This window comes from Triticum aestivum, chromosome 1B, assembly GCF_018294505.1.
Source record: "Triticum aestivum cultivar Chinese Spring chromosome 1B, IWGSC CS RefSeq v2.1, whole genome shotgun sequence".
In the NCBI taxonomy this organism is placed as follows: Eukaryota; Viridiplantae; Streptophyta; class Magnoliopsida; order Poales; family Poaceae; genus Triticum; species Triticum aestivum.
Window position 1 is genome coordinate 189,582,231 of NC_057795.1, and position 22,390 is coordinate 189,604,620.

Below are 22,390 nucleotides of genomic sequence, written 5' to 3' on the forward strand. Positions count from 1 at the left end.
ACTTAAGTATTCTCTCCCCCTGGAGATCTCTCTCTTCCCTTTGAGGGTCTCTCCCCCTAGAAGGTCTCTCTCCCCCTTTAGGAGATGATATCTCTGTTCCCCTCAAGAAGGTGATAAGATTTGATGCTCTCTCTCTCTCTCTCTCTCTTCAGATGATAAGCTTTGATGTTCTCTCTCTCCCCCTTTGACATCAATTTCCAAGAAGGGTCTTCTGGAATCCGTCGAATGGGTTTGGTCCTTGAGACACAGAACAAAGCAATGATAAAAACGTGATGCTTGTAGAGGACAAGATTCATTGAGTGGAGCTGGATCAGAAGAAACACAGAATTATGTGGCAAACTGTTTTTCCTGTTATGAAGTTGGTGGCGCCGAGTGGTTTACTCCGGTCGTACCGAAAAGATTCGGTTGGTCCGAAAATAACAACTCGGTGAAACCGAGTTCATCACAGAGAAAACACTTGTCACCTCAGCTTACTAAACTAGTAAGTTCTCACCAAGATTTGCAAAGAATTTACTGAAAGATGTGCAATGAATAGGAATGCAGAAAATGCAGAGCAAACAAGAAGAAAGAAATCTAGATGAAGTTTTTTTTGAAAGGGGAAACAAATATGCATGAGACAAATGCAAAAACACAGAAAAGAACACAAAAGAACTTCATCTAGAGATGGTCGGTGACAAAGTCACCTATGTTAGAGTATATTGACTTAGGAGTCAAGTGAGATCACTTGATCATAGGTCATACTCATCGTTTAAGCTCAAAATGGGGTTGCCATTTTTTCGTTTAAGCATCTTGATGTATTCACATCCTGTCGAGTTGCTTTAGCTCATGACTTGGAGTAAAGCTTCTCTAAGATGGAATAACATACCTTGGTTGGGGGTGTTGTCCATGTAGTTGAACTTGTGTGGGTTGCTCAAGGTTGATGTAGCTCATCAAGAATTTGGAGCACCACTTGGAAGTTTAGTCCATCTACCTACATGGGTTAGTTCTTGCAAGTAAGAGCACTTGTGTATCCAAAAATGACAATCATGAAGCTTAACATAGAATTTGTCAAAGGATATGTTTGAGAGGTTTCGTGCTTCCTTGTCTTCAACCACCATAGGTGTAGAGACTTGGTGATATAGAGATTGCTCAAGATATGAGTAGATTACAATCTCATGGAGTTTGATTCCACCAAGTACCTACATGGGTTAGATAACATGCAAGATACAAATATATCCAAGACATAAGATTTTCATCATAAGAAAAATATCAAGGATTAGTCATAAGCTCATGTCTTACATGTATCCAATGGAGTTTCTACTCCAAGTTTGAAGCATCAATGATGTTCAATTCTCCTCTTAACCTGCAAAACACTTTCTCATCAAGAGGTTTAGTAAATATATTCGCTAATTGCTTTTCGGTGCGAACATGCTTAAGATCAATGTCACCCTTAGCAACGTGATCTCGAATGAAATGATGACAAACTTCAATATGCTTAGTTCAAGAATGGTGCACAGGATTATGACCAATTTTGATAGCACTTTCATTGTCACAAAGCAATGGAACATGTCTCACATATATCCCATAATCTTTAAGAGTTTGGGTCATCCAAAGTAATTGAGCACAACATGAACCAGCGGCAATATATTCAGCTTCGGCAGTGGATAAGGATACCGAGTTTTGTTTCTTGGAGGACCAAGACACAAGAGATCTACCAAGAAATTGACAAGTGCCCGAAGTGGACTTTCTATCAACCTTGTCTCCGGCATAGTCCGAGTCGGAATAGCCAACAAGATCGAAAGAGGCCCTCTTAGGATACCAAATGCCAAAGTTTGGTGTATGAATTAAGTATCTCACTATCCTTTTCACGGCCTTAAGATGACATTCCTTAGGAGCAGCTTGATATCGTGCACACATGCACACACTTAGCATGATATCGGGACGTGAAGCACATAGATATAACAATGAACCGATCATAGAGCGATAAACCTTTTGGTCAACCAGTTCACCATCTTTGGTCAAGTCATTATGTCCACTAGTAGGCATGGGTGTAGACATACCTTTGCATTCTTGCATATTGAACTTCTTGAATAAGTCATTGGTGTACTTTGTTTGAGAAACAAAGGTACCTTCCTTAGTTTGCTTGATTTGCAGTCCAAGGAAGAATTTGAGTTCACTCATCATAGACATCTCAAACTTCTGCGACATTAGCTTTCCAAACTTTTCACTAAAATGAGGGTTAGTTGAACCAAATATAATATCATCAACATAAATTTGGCATACAAATAGTTCTCCATTAACCCTTTTAGTAAAAAGAGTAGAATCAATTTTCCCAATTTCAAAGCCTTTTTCAATAAGGAACTTGGTCAAGCATTTATACCAAGCTCTAGGAACTTGTTTAAGACCATAAAGAGCTTTGTGAAGTTTGTAAACATGATTGAGTTTCTTAGGATTAACAAAGCCGGGAGGTTGCTTAACATAAACTTCCTCCTCTATTTCACCATTTAGAAAAGCACTTTTAATGTCCATTTGGTACAAGGTTATATCATGATGATTAGCATAGGCAAGTAAGATGCGAATGGACTCAAGTCTAGCAACGGGGGCGTAAGTCTCACCATAGTCCATACCTTCGACTTGTGTGTAGCCTTGGGCGACGAGACGCGCTTTGTTGTGAACTACTTGTCCATCTTCATCTTGCTTGTTGCGAAACACCCATTTGGTACCGATGACGTTGTGGTTGTTGTCGGGCTTCTCAACCAATGTCCAAACTTGATTCCTCTCAAAGTTATGTAGCTCTTCATGCATAGCATTTATCCAATCCGGATCTTCCAATGCTTCTTCAACCTTCATAGATTCAATGCTAGAGATGAAAGAATAGTTTTCACAAAAGTTAGCTAAACGAGTTTTAGAGCGAGTGATTCTCCCGGTTTGAATGTCATTGTAGATTTGCTCGACGGGATGATCTTTAGCAACTCTTGCTCGAACTCGTGAAAGCTTTTGCTTGGGTCTTTGTTGAGCATCTTCTTAATCTTGCTGTTCTTCTTCTTGGCCTTCTTCATTGTGGGCATTGTCGTTTTCTTGTCATGATGGAGAAGGAGGTTGTTGTCATTCATCTTGATGCACTTCCTCGTTTTCTTCATCTTGGTGTGTCCCACTTGTGGATGCTTCCATATCAACTCTTGGTTCACCTTGTTGTGAAGTTGAAGCTTCCACTTGGACGGACGAGGTACTCTCCTTCACCTCAGTTGGACAAACCTTGCCAATAGCCAAGTCTTGAATTGCTTCCGAAGGATCTTTCTCCTACATCAATTGGCAATTGTTCTACTTGCGAGTCGTTAGATTCATCAAACTTCACATCTACCGTTTCTTCAACCTTTCGGGTGAAATTGTTGTAGACACGGTAAGTGTGAGAGTTTGAGCCATAACCGAGTAGGAAACCTTCATGAGATTTAGGAGCAAATTTAGAGCGGCAATGCTTATCAAGAATGTAGCACTTTGAGCCGAATACTCGAAAGTATCCAACTTGGGGTTTGTTACCGGTGAGGAGCTCGTATACCGTCTTGACGAGTAGCTTGTGAAGATACAAGCGATTTGTTGCATGACAAGCTGTCTCAACCACTTCTGCCCAAAAGTGCTTCGGCGTCTTGTACTCATCAAGCATCGTTCTCGCCATCTCGATGAGCGTCCGGTTCTTCCTCTCAACAACTCCATTTTGTTGAGGTGTGTACGTAGCCGAGAACTCATGTGAAATCCCTTCTTCGTCAAGAAAGGTGTCCACATTTGCATTCTTGAACTCCGTTCCGTTGTCGCTGCGAACCTTCTTGATCTTCACTTCAAATTGATTTTGGGCCTTCCTAGCGAAGTTTTTGAAGATCTTTTGGACCTGCGATTTATCATCGAGAAAGAACACCCACGTAAATCTGGAAAAATCATCAACTATAACTAGACCAAAAGAATTTCCACCGAGACTCTTGTAAGAGTTGGGACCAAAGAGATCCATGTGAAGTAGCTTGAGTGGCCTCCTTGTGGTCATGATGTTCTTCACGGGATGCCTTCCTCCAACCTGTTTACCTGCCTGACAAGCACTCCAAGTCTATCCTTATCAAATATGACATCATTAACTCCAAGGATATGATTTCCTTTAATAAGCTTGTCAAGGTTTCGCATACCAACATGACCTAGTCGTCTCTGCCATAACCAACCTTTTGAGGATTTAGCAATGAAGCAAGTTTTAGGTTGAGCCTTTTTAGTGAAATCCACAATGTATAGATCACCTCTACGCACACCGGTAAAGACCATTTTATGATTATCTCGACGAAACACTTGGCAATCTACTTCAGTAAATAGAACATTGAAACCGAAATCAGCAAGTCTAGATACTGAAAGTAAGTTGTAACCAAGAGATTCAACGAGCATGACATTTTGTATGGAGCTATCATGTGATATGGCCACCTTATCGAGGCCAACCACCTTACCCTTTGAGTTGTCACCGAAAGTGACAAACTTTTGAGGACTATCATTATCAGCAAGCTCATGAAACATGTCTTTATCTCCGGTCATGTGATCGGTACATCCACTATCAAGAACCCATTCCTTTCCTCCTGACATATATCCCCAAAGATTTGCCATAAGACCAAAATGTCTCATTGCATCATCAAGATCGAAGTCACTATGATCATCCTCATCATAGTATCCATGTTCAACATCGTCATGTGGTGGATCAAATCCTAGAGAGGGTGATTCATTATAATGAGTTTGATAATCTTGCTTATGAATTTTTATAGCTTCGGAAATAATGTCACTAATGATACCAATATTTCCTTTGGCACGCATAAGGTTTGTAAGCTCAAATAGATGATCACCAAACATAGGATCATTAGTATTCATTTTACTCAAGGCAATAGACTTATGGAGAATTTCATCAAGATTTTCCAAGGAATAATCGGGAAATCGTTCCTCAAGAAATTTCCATATGGTGTAGGCACACTTAAAAGTAGGCAAACATCCAAGCAAGTTTCTAGGCAATCCTCTAATGATAAGATCAGCAGTTCTAAGATTCCTAATCATGTCAATTGACTCATCATGGGTAGGATGCATAGGATCAACATACGGTGCACAAGGGCTAGCAACATACTTGTTAAAATGATATTGATTGAAAATAACAAGCATCTCATTTTTCCACTCATGAAAATACTCCCCATCAAGAATAGTCACTCTATGTCTAATACTCCCAATAGTAGACACATCCATCTTCCTCCAATGGTGATTAAACCAAAGCAATGGAGACCAATGCTCTGATACCACTTGTAGGACCTTGAGAAGAGGTGTCTAGAGGGGGGGTGATTCGACACTAAGTACCAAAGTTGCAATTTTTAAGATTCTTTGGGTTTAAGTGGAGATTAGGCCCAATTTCAACAATCACAATACATATCAAGCAAGCATGCAAAGAGTATATAGGCAGCGGAAATTAAAGCATGCAGCTTGCAAGAAAGTAAAGGGAAGGGTTTGGAGGATTCAAACGCAATTGGAGACACGGATGTCTTTGGCGTGGTTCCGATAGGTGGTGCTATCGTACATCCACGTTGATGGAGACTTCAACCCACGAAGGGTAACGGTTGTGCGAGTCCACGGAGGGCTCCACCCACGAAGGGTCCACGAAGAAGCAACCTTGTCTATCCCACCATGGCCGTCGCCCACGAAGGACTTGCCTCACTAGCGGTAGATCTTCACGAAGTAGGCGATCTCCTTGCCCTTACAAACTCCTTGGTTCAACTCCACAATCTTGTCGGAGGCTCCCAAGTGACACCTGGCCAATCTAGGAGACACCACTCTCCAAGAAGTAACAAATGGTGCGTTGATGATGAACTCCTTGCTCTTGTGCTTCAAATGATAGTCTCCCCAACACTCAACTCTCTCTCAATGGGTTTGGATCTGGTGGAAAGAAGATTTGAGTGGAAAGCAACTTGGGGAAGGCTAGAGATCAAGATTCATATGGTAGGAATGGAATATCTTGGCCTCAACACATGAGTAGGTAGTTCTCTCTCAGAAAATGTATGCTGGAAGTGTAGGTTCAGTCTGATGGCTCTCTCCACGAATGAAGAGGAGGTGGAGGGGTATATATAGCCTCCACACAAAATCTAACCGTTACACACAATCTTCCAAACTCGGTGGGACCGACTCGTTAAACTCGGTTAGACCGATTCAGCAAATAATGTGACCGTTAGGGTTTTTGGTGGGACCGAAATGCAACTCGGTGAGACCGATTTGATTAGGGTTAGGGTATAACGTAATCTCGGTAGGACCGATTACACAAACTCGGTAAGACCGATTTGGTAATAAGCTTTCCAGAGAGTTGGTCAGGCACACTCGGTGGGACCAATTACTCAAACTCGGTGAGACCGATTTTGGTAATAAGTTTTCCAGAGAGTTTGCATTGTAATCTCGGCAGTACCGATTTCTCAAACTCGGTGAGACCGATTTGATAATGGACATACACAGAGAGATTACAATCCCATCTCGGTGAGACCGAGATCCCTATCGGTAAGACCGATTTGCCTAGGGTTTGTGGCAGTGGCTATGACTTTTGGAATCGATGGCACCGGATAGGTAGAATCGGTGTGACCGATTTTGGCTTAACGTTTAGGTCATTTGTGGAAGTGGGAAAGTGGCTGAGGGTTTTAGAGCATATCACGAAGCACATGAAGCAAGAGGCTCATTAAGCAACACCTCATCCCTCCTTGATAGTATTGGCTTTTCCTATAGACTCAATGTGATCTTGGACCACCAAAATGTAAAATGAAGAGTCTTGAGCTTGAAGCTTGAGCCAATCCTTTGTCCTTAGCATCTTGAAGGAGTTCCCAAATCCTTTAGTCCATGCCACTCCATTATTGAACTTGTCTGAAACATACTAGATAAAAGTGTTAGTCCAACAAGAGATATGTTGACATTAATTATCAAAACCACCTAGAGAGCACTTGTGCTTTCACTCTTCAGAGTCTCTCCTCATTGAGGGATTTCCAAGAACCTGGGCAGTAGTGGTTCTGGATCTCTTCTTCTTCTTCTCCTGAGCAGCTTCATCTTCTGATTCAATGGTAAACTTCATAGTTTCTCCAGTGGGAACTTTCTTGGGTTTGGAAGTTGTGACTCTCTTTGCAGGTGCCTCTTTGGGTTCAGGCACTTGAGTAGATCCTCTGACCTTTAGCATAGGTGTCCTCTTGGCAGGAACCTTCCTATTGAGTCCAGGTTTAGTGTTCTGTGCTGAGGCATACTCCTTTTTGAGCACTACCTTCTTGGAGGTAGCCTCATCCTCTTCTGCTCTATAATCCTCATCCTCAGAATCTGAGGTTCTCTTCTTCCTTGTCCTGGTGGCAGCTTTAGGCAGATTGCTTGGGGTGCTCCTGCTGCCATCATCTAAGGAACTGGAGGGACTAGTGCCCTCACTCATGTGAATCTGCTCTTCTTCCCTGTTCTGGCTGTCACTTTGGTCTGACATGCTGCAAACACTGACTACTGACCCTGTGAAGAGTTATAGATGAGATAGAGTGGATGAGCACCACAAAATGCAGAGATTTTAGCAAAAGAATGATTCAAAAATTCAGTTTTAGTTTTCCACAGAAAGCATTTCGGATCAACTGATTTTCAAACTCGGTGATACCGAAGCTGTTTTGGAACCTAAACTGATGAACTCGGTTGGACCGAGTCACAGTTCAGTGGCACCGAGACTGCTAGGGTTTCACAAAGTCCTAAAATCGGTCTCACCGATTAGCAATTCTTGGTCAGACCGAGAGTTACTAGTGCAATGGCGTTAGCCAAATCGGTGGGACCGAGTTTTTCAACTCGGTGGGTCCGAGATGGTTTCGGCGGAAACCTAACCCTAAATTATCAAATCTCATCTAATCTAAGGATTGCATTGACTGGATAGGAGTGTTTCAATCGTGGCAAGAATCATTAAGAACACAATGTGCTAGGAATCGGACGAGGATAGCACAGTGATCGAGTCCATACCCTAGCTTGGCGATGAACTCGCTACGGCGGCAACGACGGGGGTGAAATCAGTTGACGGCGGCGGAGACCAGTGACAGGAGGCAGCTGGCGACGAGGAGACGATCCGGAGACCCTGATGGCAGAGTGAGCTATTGCACGGGCGAAGAGGTTCGGAGAATTTTCCAAATTTTTGCCTGTGACTATATATAGCCCGACCCTGTCGGTGTGACCGAGTGGAACAACTCGGTGGCACCGAGATGCATAACTGTGTACAGTTACAACAACTCGGTGTGACCGAAAAGTTCAAATCGGTTGCACCAAGATTGAAAACCTAGATCGACTTAGTGATCTCAGTAGGACCGAAATGGAGGAATCAGTCAGACCGAGAATCACAAAGAAGTTTTGGAAGTTTAAGTCTATGACGAATCGGGGACTCCGAGTGCTCCTCACACAGAGTGGTTTGAATCTAACTTGATCAAATTTTGTGATGTAGCATGAATAGAGTTTGAGACGAGAAAAACATAGATAGCTAGAGAAGGTTCTTAGGCATTCTTGTCCATCCACTTGGCAAAAAGAAAAGGAAGCCAATCACTCAAAACAACAAGTGGATGTCCTTGAATGAGTAAAATATGCACCAACATGCTCACACAATAAGATGGCAAATGAAATATGTGGAAAAACATGCACAACCAATTCTAGCATCTATCAAACAATTGGTAATGACTAGGTCATCTATATATGAGTATATTGACTTAGGAGTCAAATGAAAACATTTGATCATAGGTCATACTCATCGTTTAAGCTCAAGTGGGGTTACCACTTTTACATAATGCATTGATGTGTTCACACCATTAGAGTTGCTTTGACTCAATTCTTAGAGTTAAGCTCCCCCTGGATGTGAGATCCCCTTTTAGAGGGATGAACTAACCTTGGGTTTTGTCGATGATGACTTTATGTAGGTGTTGAAGATGTGGATGCTCAATGTTGATGTAGATCATTTGGAGCAATCCTTTGGAGTGAGTTGCACTTTCAACTTTCCTACACGGGTTAGTCCCACAAGGAACAAACAAGAATATCCATAGACATAGAGTGAAGAATACACAAGATGATGTCCATGAAATCATTAGGTTACCTTGTCCCTTGCCTTACCAACATGAGGGTTTGTGACTCCTTGAACTAGTGCAAGATGTGGAAGTTGATTGCACTTGTTCTTACCATAATGATATGAGTGAAGAATGTTGGCGGAGTCACCCTCAAGAACTCTCTAGTTCTTCTTCTTCGGGATCCACATCATCTTGATGGGAATCCTTGAAGTTGTAGTTGTACTTGATGAAGTAAAACTTGACGTAGTCTTGGGAACCCACTTGAATGAGGCCTTAGGTGCTTCTTCAAATGCATAAATCTCTTCTTGAAGCTTGTCCTTGCCTTTGTTCTTGTGGTCTTGTGGTGGAAGATCATCTTGTGCTTGTGTTCCTTTGAAGGAAGTAGGATCATACTTCTCTTGTTGAGGAACAAACTTTGTCTTGGGGTATTGATCTTCTTCCCACTCAACTCCATTGGCATTGAACTTTCGTTCAAAACCAACACCTTGATTCTTCCGGTGCCTTCCTTGCTTGCGTACAATTTCCTCGAATTGCTTACTCCCGGCAAGGCTCTTGTAAACACCTTTCTCTATAATTCCCTTCAATAAGCTATTTTCTTGCTCAAGTGTAACTTGGCTAAGAGAATCATTAGTGGAATCAAGAGAACTACTAGAAGCAACAATATTAGATTTGACATTATTATTGTTACTACTAGAGGAAGGATCTTTCCTGTACTTGTTACTAGACTTGACTTGAGGCATGTAAGTAGATAAGAGTAAACGCTTGTCAATATAAGAAGAACTTTTCTTACGGAGATCATTATTGATTGCTTTTAAGAACTCATGCTCTTGCTCAAGATTGAGCTTTTCAAAGCGTAACTTCTCATGAGCCCTTAAAAGTTCTCGACGATCTTCGAAGATAGTTTCATGAGCTAACTTAAGAGTGTTTAGTTCTTTAGTTAGAAGCTCAATCTTCTCCTTATCATTGTCATTCATTTTATCTTGTTTAGCATGATTAATTGACGTTTCATCATAGTATTCATCACTAGAGTTGTTAACAAGTAAATCATCATCCACAAGTAAGTCATATTCATCACTATCGAAATCAACATACTCAGGATGTGTTACCTTTGGACCTTTGGCCATGAAGCATCTTCCAATTCCTTCATTTGGTGAATTAAAGATATCGTAGGAGTTGGTTGACACAAGTGCTAGACCGGCAACACCTTCATCTTGAGTATATTCAGAGTCGGAGTGATAGCTTCTCTCGGAGTGACTGTCGGAGTCGGAGCCGGATACCCATTCACCAACATAAGCTTGATGTCTTCGTTTTGTGTAGCTCCTTGATGACTTGTCCTTCCTTTCTGAATCCTTGCTTCTCCGTGAGGGTCTTCGTTCATAACGATCATCTCTACTCCTCCTCTCTCTCAGTGGTGATTCTTCTCTTTTGCTTCTTCTTTTTGGAGAATCTTCTCTTCTTTTGTAGGGTGCCGTACACTCATTGGAATAGTGTCCGGGTCTCCCACAATTGTAGCAATTTCGCTCTCGGCTAGAAGATCTTTTGTCATTGTAAGACCTTGACTTGGAGCTTCTTTCTTTGCTTCTACTCTTGTAGAATTTGTTGAAGTTCTTCACCATTAAGCTCAATTCTTCATTGAAGGTTTGTTTCTCACTTGATGATGTGGGGGCTCCACTTGAGGCTTTGTAAGCACCACTTGACTTGTTGTGAAGTTCCTCCTTATCCTTAAGTGACATCTCATGAGCAACAATTCTTCCAATGACTTCCGTTGGCTTGAGATCTTTGTAGTTTGGCATCATTTGGATCAATGTGCACGCGGTATCATACTTTCCATCCAATGCTCTTAGGATCTTCTTGATGATGAATCTGTCGGCCATCTCTTCACTCCCTAAGCCGGCAATCTCATTTGTGATAAGTGCAAGCCTAGAGTACATTTCAGCGACACCTTCACCATCCTTCATTTTGAACTTGTCAAGCTGACTTTGGAGCACATCCAACTTGGATTCCTTGATGGAGTCGGTACCTTCATGCATATCAATCAAAGTATCCCAAATTTCCTTTGCATTCTCAAGATGTCTGATTTTGTTGAATTCTTCAGGGCACAATCCGTTGAAGATGATATCACAAGCTTGAGCGTTGTATTGCAGCATCTTCAATTCTTCCGCATTAGCCTCACGGTTCGGCTCTCTCCCATCAAAGAATTCACCTTGCAAGCTAATACAAATAATTGCCCAAACGGCGGGGTTATGTCCTAGAATATGCATTTTCATCTTATGCTTCCAACTAGCAAAATTAGTACCATCAAAGTAAGGACCTCTACGGTGATAATTTCCCTCACTAGATGCCATACTCTCCTAGGTTGTGAAACCAAGGCTATGACCACCAAAAGCTATGGAAATCAAAGCAAATGGAGACTACTTGACCAATTAAAAACTTAACCTTTTCCCAATTTTAGAGTTTGGCAGATTTTAGCTATCTTAGGAAAAGTCAAGCAATCATCACACAATTCAAGCAAGCATGCAAAGAGTATATAGGCAGCAGAAATTAAAGCATGCAGCTTGCAAGAAAGTAAAGGGAAGGGTTTGGAGGATTCAAACACAATTGGAGACACGGATGTCTTTGGCGTGGTTCCGATAGGTGGTGCTATCGTACATCCACGTTGATGGAGACTTCAACCCACGAAGGGTAACGGTTGTGCGAGTCCATGGAGGGCTCCACCCACGAAGGGTCCATGAAGAAGCAACCTTGTCTATCCCACCATGGTCGTCGCCCACGAAGGACTTGCCTCACTAGTGGTAGATCTTCACGAAGTAGGCGATTTCCTTGCCCTTGCAAACTCCTTGGTTCAACTCCACAATCTTGTCGGAGGCTCCCAAGTGACACCTAGCCAATCTAGGAGACACCACTCTCCAAGAAGTAACAAATGGTGCGTTGATGATGAACTCCTTGCTCTTGTGCTTCAAATGATAGTCTCCCCAACACTCAACTCTCTCTCATAGGATTTGGATCTGGTGGAAAGAAGATTTGAGTGGAAAGCAACTTGGGGAAGGCTAGAGATCAAGATTCATATGGTAGGAATGGAATATCTTGGCCTCAACATATGAGTAGGTAGTTCTCTCTCAGAAATGGTAAGTTGGAAGTGTAGGTTTGTTCTGATGGCTCTCTCCACGAATGAAGAGGAGGTGGAAGGGTATATCAAACTCGGTGGGACCGATTCAACAGACTCGGTCAGACCGATTTAGTAAACCTAGTGACCGTTAGGATTTTCGGTGGGACTGACATGCAACTCGGTAGGACCGATTCGGTTAGGGTTAGGGCATAACGTAATCTCGGTAAGACCGATTACACAAACTCGGTGAGACTGATTTTGGTAATAAGCTTTCCAGAGAGTTTGTGAGCTAAACTCGGTGGGACCGATTTGCTCTTTTCGGTGAGACCGAAATGTTACAAAAGGGAAACAGAGAGTTTACATTGTAATCTCGGTGGGACCGATCGCTCACTTTGGTTAGACCGAAACGTTACGAAGGGAAACAGAGAGATTACAATCCCATCTCGTGAGACCGAGATCCCTATCGGTAGGTCCGATTTGCCCAGGGTTTGTGGCAGTGGCTATGACATTTGAACTCGGTGGCGCCGGATAGAAAGAATCGGTGTGACCAATTTTGGCTTTAGGTTTAGGTCATTTGTGGATGTGAGAAAGTAGCTGAGGGTTTTTGGAGCATATCACCACGCACATGAAGCAAGAGGCTCATTAAGCAACACCTCATCCCTCCTTGATAGTATTGGCTTTTCCTATAGACTCAATGTGATCTTGGATCACTAAAATGTAAAATGAAGAGTCTTGAGCTTTTGAGCTTGAGCCAATCCTTTGTCATTAGTATTTTGAGGGATCCACTTTCATCATCCATGCCATGCCATTCATTGAGCTTTCCTCAAATAATAGTCTTGGAATAGCATTAGCTCAATGAGATATATGTTGTTATGAATTACCAAAACGACCTAGGGATAGTTGCACTTTCAGAATGGGGAAATGGGGGGGAGGGGGAGGGGATCTCAAACTTTGGGACGCGCTTGTCTGAAATGTGGGGAAGTTACGAACTTAGCCCCCATTTAAAATTTTGGACATCTCGTCGGTTGGGGATAGGACGGTAATCTCGCATCTCTTCGGGCGAGGAGAGGGTGTTTTGCTGCCCATGGTGTACAAACGGGGCTGACAAGTAGGGCGGTTGTGTCATGTCTGAGGGAAGTTACACACCTGCCCCTATTTAAAATATTTTCCGACATCAATTTTGCATGACGAGAGTTTGTTTTGCCGCCCACCATGTATGAATGGGGAAATGGAAGGAGAGACATGGTCTTTCGGATGAGCTTGAATTAAATGTGTTTTGCCACCCACGTTTGCCGCCGATCATGTCTGAATGGGCTCACAGGCGGTCGTGTCACGTCTGATTGAAGTTACTAGTCTACCCCTATCGACATCAGTGGAAATCGGGTCGATTACGATGTGAAGTGTCAAGGGTAGACAATAATTTCCATCTCGCAAACACTTGCTTTGGGCAGCCGACAAATTATAGTGGGTGTTTTGCTGCTTCGCTCAAAATATGGGAGAATTAGCATTCACGTTTACCCTGGGCACTGGCAACTAAACTCAAATCCATTTTGTATTCGATTATGAATATCCATACATTATTCTACATTTTGTTATTTATTTCTTCAAAACCACGGCAAAGATTTATTCCACCTTTATATATGAATATGATTTAGAACTGTCGTGATCTTCGAATTCAGTAGGTTAGATACACTTTGAGTCAAACGGTTATTTCATCCAATACAATATGCTCACATGAAAAACAGTTCACCTTATGTCAATCATACGAGTACTTAGGATTACCCTGCCTAAAAAATTCAGATCATTACAACACATGGACAACAAATGGGGTCTTACAACATAATCCATTTAGAGACATGACACAACTGCAAGTATACTAATCTAATGACAATTTCAACTGGTATCTAAAGAAGAACCGGGATTACCCCGGGCTTCAGATAGCAGAAGCAGTAGGACCTCCTCCGTCTTCAAATGCAACATTCTTACTTCCTCCAATTCTTGGGTTGCTTGCATAATGCATGCAGCTAATTGCATAATTTCCAGCCTCAAGATCAAGATTACCTCATTCATGGAAGCCACACCATCTCTTTCTGCCTCTAGTAGAGTCTCAAGAACTATAATATCTAGTCTCAGACTGCTCTCCAGCGGTGTTGCCTCTGAATTGCTACCATCCGGTAACATGGATGGCGCACTGCTTCCACAAATAGATTTTGGGGTTGTACATTGTGTCCTAGTGTAAACGGCATCCTGAAAGGTTTCCTTGTACATAATTAAGAGATAGTCATGGCATGATCCAGGCAGTAAGCTTACATGGTAAACGACATACAAATTATTTCCGAGCATGGCAAGCTATATTTAATGGTTCGAAGCAGCATCAGGCGAAAACAATTTAAAATAGTAAGATGAAAGTAGGGATGTAAGTGGCAAATAAATGGCATTCACAAGTCCCATCTAGTTAGTTTTTGCTAGCTCGCTAGTTCATTTTCCTCAGAAAACAAAAACTCTTTTGAACTATCATACCATTAGTGGACTTTAATCAGGATTAAACGGGACCCAGTTGACATCCCTAGATGAAAGGCAGTGTACCATCGCTATATTTAAGTCACCCAGGCATCTAAGCAGTTGAAATAATCTGAGAAATCACTTAAACAGTGTGGCCTCATATAAACTACAAAGACAGTCCTGTGATGAAGTTCATAGGAAAAGTTAAGGAGTCACATGAACTAGGGAGGCATTTCTTTATGATAGTTCAGTAGGCACTGCTGACATATTGGCCAACTTAGGTATAGCCTAACAAGTAACAAACAAGCATTCGAATCAAGCAATACAACAAAGCAGACAACTGAAATATTTATAATTCTGTAGGATTACAGGTTGAGGGCACAAGCCAAGAAAGCAGCACACACGCATTGCATTTCACATGTACTAAAACACACTGGCTTACCATATGTTGTTGTGAAGCCTCGCTGCTGTTGCAATGTTCTTTGAAGATATCATCAGCATCCCGTGGTTGCAAATCTAGTTGTTGTAGTTTATTCTGCACCCTCTATTTAGGTAAAACTAATTTTAATTGCATGCAATGGTTCGAATTGATCATCAATTATTAATCTAAACTAATTAAAGAAGGGTGTGTGCTTACACGACAATATATGTGCTTCACTCTATTTTTATGCTTGTTCAAGGTGCCAGCCCGACAAGAATAAATATTTTGTTTGATGGGGTTGGCAGCTCCATAATTAATAGAAGCATCAAATTATTCATGCAACTTGGGAAGATCAAGAACACACAAAAAAGTAATGAACAGAGGCTTGGAGCAGTGATGTAATAGCTAGCATCGGAAAAATGTAGGGTAAAACAGACAAAAAGCAGTGGAACTACAAGCTAGTTTGCTGATGTGTAATTAAGCATAGAGAACATAGAAGAAGTCTGATGTAACCAACAAGTGGCATCAGAACAACACCATTATCATAAATATAGCATGCAAGAAGTAAAATAGTAGGCAGTGATATCTAGGAAGTATAGTAATACTTAGGACAAAACAAAAGCATTGTAACTATATGTGCACTGGTTTGTAATTTAGCACATGTAACCTATTCACTGCCACACGTATGGGCCTACAGGTGAAAGCAGAATAATGCATCTCATGAAAAATTGAATGATTCCCTGATGAAATTCGAAGGTGCGGGGCTTATGCTAAGAAAGTGAACATAGGCGCCGACCATTAGATAATAGTACCTGATTCTCAGTGGCGTATGGCTATCGTTGTCATACTTGAAAGCTAAGGAACGTCGATGGTGCTCTTGTTGCGGTTGAGTTTGGGCCGGCTATCGCTGTTGCTGAAGCGGCTCCTGTGCTTCGATTGCGGCGCCCGTCGACATACGAGAAAGCTCATCTATGGGAAGTGAACAGTTCCACGAAAAAGAAGAGAAAAACCAAAGAGTACAAATCAAAATAACCTGATGAGGCTGCGGCGTCAGTAAACCAGGGCCGGTGGAGTTGAATATGGCGTTCATGGAGTGGGTCTAGTGCAGTGGATGAAGGCGTCGGCGAAGAACATCCGACGCGGTGTACAGTGTTTTCGGTGAGGCGGATCTGTTGAGGAGAGGGCTTGTATAAAGGGCGAGCAATGTGGGGGACGAGGGAGTCGGTTAAGGGCCTACACTGTGGTGGATGAAGATGCCGGTGAAGAATCTCGTGCAGTGGACCATGATGGCGGTCAAGGAGATCTGGAGCGATGGACAACTGCTACCTCTTGAGCTTGCATTGGTTTTTCCCTTGAAGAGGAAAGGGTGATCCAGCAAATTAGAGTGAGTATTTCCCTCAGTTTGAGAACCAAGGTATTAATCCAGTAGGAGATAACGCACAAGACACCGAATACCTGCACAAACAATCAAACAAACTTGCACCCAATGCGATAAAGGGGTTGTCAATCCCTTCACAGTTACTTGCAAAAGTGATATTTGATAGAGATAGATAAACGACAAAGTAAATATTTTTGTATTTTTGGTTTATAGATTGGAAATTAAAAGATTGCAAGATAGTAGATTGGAAACTAATATGATGGAAAAGAGACTTAATATGATGGAAAAGAGACCCCGGGGCCATAGGTTTCACTAGTGGCTTCTCTTAAAATAGCAAATAATATGTTGGGTGAACACATTACTGCCGAGCAATTGATAGAAGAGCGCATAATTATGACGATATCTAAGGCAATGATCATGAACATAGGCATCACGTCTGTGTCAAGTAGACCGAAACGATTCTGCATCTACTACTATTACTCCACACATCGACCGCTGTCTAGCATGCATCTAGAGTATTATGTTCATAAAGTACGGAGTAACGCATTAAGTAACATGACATGATGTAGAGGAATTAACTCAAGCAATATGATGAAAAACCCATCTTTTTATCCTCGATGGCAACAATACAATACGTGCCTTGTTGCCCCTACTGCCACTGGGAAACAACACCGCAAGATTGAACCCGAAGCTAAGCACTTCTCCCATTGCAAGAAAAACCAATCTAGTAGGCCAAACTAAACCGATAATTCGAAGAGACTTGTAAAGATGTCAAATCATGCATATAAGAATTCGGAGAAGATTCAAATAATATTCATAGATAATCTGATCCTAAATCCACAATTCATCGGATCTCGGCAAACACACCGCAAAAGAGTATTACATCGAATAGATCTCCAAGAAGATCGAGGAGAACATGGTATTGAGAATCAAAGAGAGAGAAGAAGCCATCTAGCTACTAGCTATGGACCCGTAGGTCTGTGGTGAACTACTCACGCTTCATTGGAAGGGCAATGGTGGTTATGTAGAAGCCCTTTGCGATCGAATCCCCCTCCGGCAGGACACTGGAAAAGGCTCCTAAATGGGATCTCATGGGTACAAAAGGTTGCGGCGGTGGAAAAGTGTTTTCGTGGCTTCCGCTGATGGTTTTGGGGTATAAGAGTATATATGGGCTAAAGAATTAGGTCAGGAGACCGATGAGGGGCCCACGAGGTAGGGGGCGTGATGCAGAGCATCCTACGGTCATCCCCATGGACCTACCATCGTCACACCAAGTGCCAAGAGGACCTATGACATGAGCACGAGCTAGAGCTCTTGATACCGAGGTGACTTCTTTCCTTAGTGATATCTCATATGATCCACTCGAGACATGGCTACTACCTAAGTCCGGAATGTTGTGCATGATTAGGTACCAAGAGAACCCTCCCGAGGATGCACATGAAGATGGTCAAGCTCCCAAGTCCACGGATGAAGAGAACTAATGGAAAAAGACGAGAACAGCTTCTAGGTTCCGAACATCCGGCCCCTGGAGGTGTCGCCTGCAGCCAAGGACCAGCGGCCAAAGCTACAGGCCCCAGACTTCTGGCGGCCAGCCCGAACATCCGGCCCGTCTCCCCGAAAATCCGTCTCCTAGCTCGGACATCCGAACAAGTCGTCCAGGGAGTACCGAAGCCAGCCCTGCTAGTCCGAACATCCGGCCACAACCCCGGACATCCGGCCCCTCATGACGCCCCAGACATCCGGCCGATGCCCGGACATCCGGACCAGCCCTATCCAGGGAGCTCCAATACGGCGCCAGGCCAGCCCGGACATCCGAGCCGACAGCTCGGACATCCGGCGCCTCGCGAGCGCCCAGACATCCGGCCCGACGCCCGAACGTCCAGCCTTCCCCGTCTGCGCACAATGTAAAGGGTCGAGGCCCATGTACCCCTTCGCGCCCCTAGACTATATATACTCCTCCTCTGCCCTCTTTCTAGGGTTAGCATTGTGATAGCTCATATTTGAGATAAAGCTTTGCTCATCTACTTGGTTACTTCTCCTCGGAGCTCACGACCTCTTCGGAGAAGATCCCCCAAGCGGATTCAAGACCCCTTCACGGGAACACCCTTCAAGACCTCCTCACAGAGAAGACCTTTTGTATCGTCCCCCGTTGACCTTGAATCGTGCATCACTCTTTGTGTTTCAAGGATCTAGCATATGTGTGACCGGATCTTGTTGGTTGAGTGTTTTGTCTTGTGTTCACCCTGGTGTTAACCTCGTTTTTCCCCTCATGTTCTTCATAGGATCCCCTCCAAGCGTGAAAGATCGGGCATCTAGGGTTCCATCCTACATCATCTTGGTATCATGAGCCACGTTGATCATGTATTTGCAACTCCTGCCCCTCTTTTTCTAGCTTGATTTTGTTGATTTTGTCCCAATTTCGAACATCCCCACCAAAAATAGTCCTATTTTTTCTGATTTATTGGTGTGATGAAGATTTGTTTGATTTGATTCATGGATTTTCTTTGCCACGTGTGGATCTAGCTTTTCCCCATCATCTCCGCAATTTCCATCCATAAAATCCCCTGAATTTTGCCCCGGAATCGACGTTTCCCCACGGAGTTCATTGAGTTCGTCCACGGATCCCGAGCCCGGACATCCGGCCCGTGACCCCCGGACATCCAGCCACCAGGCCCGGACATCCGGCCCTTGAGAGCAACAACTCCATCCACTGCCCCGTTTTCCGCCTAACTTTCGCAAATTTTGTTCGGGTGCCCACATACACTTCCGCATACCACACTCACTTCCGCATACCACCACTGCTTTCCGCAAGCACCACCATAGCTCACCTGCTATCAACTCAAACAATTTTGACCATTTTGGTCTTTGGGATTTTGAGTTGTGGTTCTCGTGTCCTATTGTGTTTCGGCTATATAGGTACGGTTCGACATCAACATCACCACCTCTCATCTTCATCAAGGACTCATCATCTCCAACATCGACCGCTACACAATTTTGACACGTCGACTGTAAACAAGAACGGTAACCTCTATTTCGTCTTGGTATCGTGGTATCCTTTCATGGTACATTCCTTGGCATTGCATTGATAACCACCATAGCCTTACTTTTGTGTTGCTTACCCAGCGAGACTAGCCTTTGAGTATTGCCGGCAACGTGACTTGTGCACATTAGTTATCATACTCTCCATAGCATACATACCATATCATAGTGGTGCATATCTTGGTATCATCTTTTGTGTCACAAAGTTGTCATCGCATACACAATTGCTATCTTGGTTCGTGAAGTTTTGCATGAGAAAAGAGCTCAAAAAAGAAAGAGCTAAACAAGTTTTTAAGCAAAAGGGAAAGATAAGCAAAGAGCTTATAAGCAAAAACCATAGCATCATACTACATTAAGATTGTCATATCCGATCATCTTGGATCATACCATCGGAATACCATACATATAGCATACTTGGGATAAAAGTCCTTGCACTTTTGCTTAGTAGGTTGTGCACAAGTTCCGTATCTGCCTATTGTGCAATCGTGCTAGTGTCTCTCTAGTGTTGTGCGACAAGAGCATTTTCGTGGATTCCACATTTTGGCTCATTCCTTGGTTGGACGACCCCACTTGTCTATTTGTGTGTGTGTTTCCGTGTACCATATCTTGCTATTGGTCTACTTGTTGCACTTGTAAATTTGTGAATCTTTTCCAACATTATTGAGGCTCACTAACAATTGCATCAAATTTTGTGCCACCATCCTAACCGATCTCCACCATAAGCTTTTACTTGTGTAAGTGTGAGAACCGACAAGAATTGGTACCAATTGTGCTATTTCCTTGTTCCACATTTGAGTGATCATTGATCCATCTTCAACATTGGTCAAGGTACATTTGGTATCCGTTCTTCTCTTTCTCCCACTCACATATTTGCTTGGAATGATGGATAGGCCAAGTTTACCAACCCACTCTTCATCAAGCAAGATGACGACATGTCATCCTATGTCACGAAGGACCACCTCTTTGGTGCACAACGAGCTTTGCATCAAGAACAAATAGGAATGAGCGACCGCATCGACAATCTCGCCACTGACTTGCGACTCTCCGAGCAACGAACAAGAGACTACTTCGACAACAAGCTCGACGCTCACAAACAAGAGAACGATGCAAGAATGGACGTGATTCGTGCCTTGTTGTTGAACCGCCATTCTACCACTTCGTCCTACTCAAGACGGAGCCGCTCGAGTCGACACTCCGACGACACCTTCTCCGTCTCAAGTACACCAACATCAAACACTCTACGTTGAGCTACACGCCAAGACCGTCAAGCAACTCACAATCCTCTACACAGCAATCACCCACAAGAGAAATTCGACGAACAAGCACATCGTCATCGCCAAAACCAAGCTCCTCTTGCACAAGCACAAGAAAGGCAATGTTAATGTATCCAAGAGGAAGAGCGAGCGTGACAACATCAAGACGAACAAGACACCGAGGCTCAACGTCTTCAACAACAACAACAACGTGAAGCACAAGCACTTGAGGCGCAACGTGCCCTTCAAGAATCAAGTCGAGCCATTGCCAACCGCAACCGAGATAGGTGCAATCAAGAGGAAGCACTTCATGAAGAAATTCAAGAGCGAAACTACCAAGCAAGAGTGCATCGCCAAGTTCCTCAAGCTCCCCCACAAGCTCGACAAGCTCCTCCACAACCTCAAGTTCATCAAGAGCATGATGACTACGGGAATCCTCCATGTCAAGAGCAATATGAGGTTGACAATCCTCCATGTCAAGGGCGTCATCATCACCCTCGACCACAACACAATGAAGAGCAACGCTATGGCAAGCTCAAGTTCACCATGCCCAAGTTCAATGGAAGCAATGATCCCGAAGAGTACCTTTCATGGGCATTGAAGGTCGACAAGATCTTTCGTTTGAACAACTATGAGGAAGAGAAGAAGATCGCTATAGCATCCCCTGAGTTCCAAGACTATGTGCTCATATTGTGGGAACAAGTCCTTGAGCGCCGAGAAGCAAGAGGTGAACCACCAATCACCACATGGGAGGAAATGAAAGATGTCATGTGCACACACTTTGTGCCAAACTACTACAACCGCGATCTCTTCAAGAAACTCCAACTCCTCAAGCAAGGAACAAAGAGCGTTGAAGAATAATACAAGGAAATGGAGATTGCCATGATAAGATCCAATGTCACATAAGATGATGAGCAAACTATGGCTCGTTTCTTGAATGGCCACAATCATCCCATCAAGAAGATTGCTGACTTCCAACCCTACTCCAACCTCATTGAGCTCGTGCATCAAGCTACCAAAGTGAAACGCCAAGTGCAAGATGACTTCAAGTACGCCAAGTACTCATCCAAGAGCTACAGCTTCTCCAACACCCAAGCTTTAGGACTCCAACAAATTCTACCTCAACCAAGCCATCTACAAGCAAATGCGACAAGTCGAGTTACAAGAAAACTTTGACAAACTCAAGTCGTCCTCCTACTACAAGCAAATTCAAGCTGCACACTTCATCATTTACTCCAATCGATGAGACCCTCAAGACAAGCTCCATCAAGTGTTTCACATGCGGCGGCCGAGGCCACAAGTCCTTTAAGTGTACCAACAAGCGCACCATGATTATCAACGACGACGGAACCTATGACTCCATGAGTGAAGAGGAGATGGAATCACTTGAGCAAGTGGCCATGCACCGGCGCGTGAACGAAGCTGAAGATGATCAAGTCTTTTGTGATGAGGATTCAAGCCCCGCTCTCGTTGTCTCCAAAGTCTTGACTCTTCAACATCAACAAGATGAAGACCAAAGATGCCACATCTTCCACACCAAGGCCGACATCAATGGAAGGTCTGTCAAGGTCATCATCGATGGAGGGAGTTGTCACAACTTGGCAAGTGAAGAACTATGCTCCAAGC